The sequence below is a fragment of the Neolamprologus brichardi genome, unplaced genomic scaffold (genome assembly GCF_056152115.1).
Source record: "Neolamprologus brichardi isolate AB-2024 unplaced genomic scaffold, ASM5615211v1 NODE_ptg000116l+_length_40259_cov_1, whole genome shotgun sequence".
NCBI classification, from domain to species: domain Eukaryota; kingdom Metazoa; phylum Chordata; class Actinopteri; order Cichliformes; family Cichlidae; genus Neolamprologus; species Neolamprologus brichardi.
In genome coordinates this window covers 1-2500 of record NW_028270089.1, presented here as the reverse complement: position 1 = coordinate 2500, position 2500 = coordinate 1, and positions in this window count along the sequence as shown.

The following is a 2500-nucleotide window of genomic DNA, read 5'->3' as shown; positions in this document are numbered from 1 at the left end:
CTGAGCAAAACAACTTTGCCACACACACACACACACACACACACGCACACACACACACACACACACACACACACACACTCCTGGAGCCTATGGTACGACAACTTTTCTCCGTGCCCCTGGTACACTGCGCAGAAACACTTTGCCACATACACACACTCTCCTGGTGCCTATGGTACGACAACTTTTCTCCGTGCCCCTGGTACACTGCGCAGAAACACTTTGCCACACACACACACACACACACACACACACACACACACACACACACACTCTCCTGGTGCCTATGGTACGACAACTTTTCTCCGTGCCCCTGGTACACTGCGCAGAAACACTTTGCCACATACACACACACTCTCCTGGTGCCTATGGTACGACAACTTTTCTCCGTGCCCCTGGTACACTGAGCAGAAACACTTTGCCCACACACATACACACTCCTGGTGCCTATGGTACGACAACTCTTGTTCGTGCCCCTGGTACACTGACCAGAAACACTTTGCCACCTCCGCTGTACGCACCCTCCTCCCTAGCTAATTTGCAATCTCCCCCACCTCCAGGGGGACCACCATGACAACTCCCTGACTCCCTTACGGCTGAACAAGATGCATGCTTCTCCACTGGCCCTGCTGAAATTCCCTCTCCATTTGGCCGAGGCAGTGAGTCGGCCTCCTTTCTCCTTTACGGTCGAAAAAGATGTGCTGCTGGTGCACTGGACATGCTGAAACTCCCTCTCCATTTGGCCGAGGCGGTGAGTCGGCCTCCTGTCTCCCTTACGGTCGAAAAAGATGTGCTGCTGGTGCACTGGCCCTGCTGAACTACTCACATCGAGCATGGACCTTGCCCTCCAGCAGGCCCCAGGGACCTACATCACACCTTGCTCTTGTCTCCCTTACAGCTGAAAAAGATCCATGCTTGTGCACTGGCCCTGCCTAAATTCCCTCTCCATTTGGCCGAGGCAGTGAGTCGGCCTCCTGTCTCCTTTATGGTCGAAAAAGATGTGCTCCTGGCGCACTGGCCCTGCTGCTACTCACATCGAACATGGACCTGGACCTCAAGAAGGCCCCGGCGACCCGAATGCTCCCCTGCTCTTGTCCCCCAGTACCTTTCCTTCTCCTGCAGTTACCCTTCCACCGCATATCCAGCATGGCTCTTGACCTCCTGCGGGCCCCGGGGACCCACATTCTCCCCTGCTCTAGTCCCCCACTAGCTCGCCTTTCTTGCAGTTACGCTCCACCACATATCCAGCATGGACCTTGACCTCCAGCAGGCCCCAGGACCCACACTTAAGCCCCCTCCCACTAACAAAGCAAAACACCACTGGCAAAATCCTCGTGCCCCTGGTACTCCAGAAAGTAAATTGAAACGTGCCCCTGGTACACTGCGCAGAAAAACTTTGCCACACACGCACTCCTGGTGCCTATGGTACGACAACTTTTCTCCGGGCCCCTGGTACACTGAGCAGAAACACTAAGCCACACACACACACACTCCCCTCGTGCCTATGGTACGACAGCTTTTCTCCGTGCCCCTGGTACACTGAGCAGAACAACTTTGCCACACACACACACTCCTGGTGCCTATGGTACGACAACTTTTCTCCGTGCCCCTGGTACACTGAGCAGAAACACTAAGCACACACACACACACTCCCCTCGTGCCTATGGTACGACAGCTTTTCTCCGTGCCCCTGGTACACTGCGCAGAAAAACTTTGCCACACACGCACTCCTGGTGCCTATGGTACGACAACTTTTCTCCGTGCCCCTGGTACACTGCGCAGGAGCATTTTGCGAAATGCTCCCCGTGCATATGGTAGGACAACGTTTCTCCATGCCCCCTTGCCCACGGCCCACAAACACTCGGCCACGCTTGCTTGTCCACACACTCCCCGCGCACTGCCCCTGGTACTCCAGCCACAACGCGTGGGTGAGTGACTCACCCTTCCAGGAGGGTCCAGTCTCTCCCGGAAGGCGCCCGCGGCCCGAGATGCAGCAGGCGCGAGTTGTGGCTCTGGCGGGCCCACGTGCCGATGGTACTCCACGCCAGAGCGGGGAGAGATGGAGCGGCTGGGGCCCGACGCCCCGGCGCCAGCAGTCGACCGGGCGGCCGACAAAAGCTTGGATCGAGGGCTGACTTTCAATAGATCGCAGCGATTAGCTGCTCTGCTACGCACAAGACCCTGACCCAGAATCAGGTCGTTTACAAGTTATTTAGCACCAGGTTCTCCACAAACATGAGTGCGCGATTGGAGAGGGGCGACCGTCGTCGGGCCGTCCCCCAGCCCAGTCACGAATGGCTCTCCTTCACCGGCGGGCCGGCTATCCGAGACCAACCGAAGATCCACAGCGCTACGGTATCACTGCGTCTAGGCAGGATTCTGACTTAGAGGCGTTCAGTCATAATCCCGCAGATGGTAGCTTCGCACCATTGGCTCCTCAGCCAAGCACATACACCAAATGTCTGAACCTGCGGTTCCTCTCGTACTGAGCAGGATTACTATT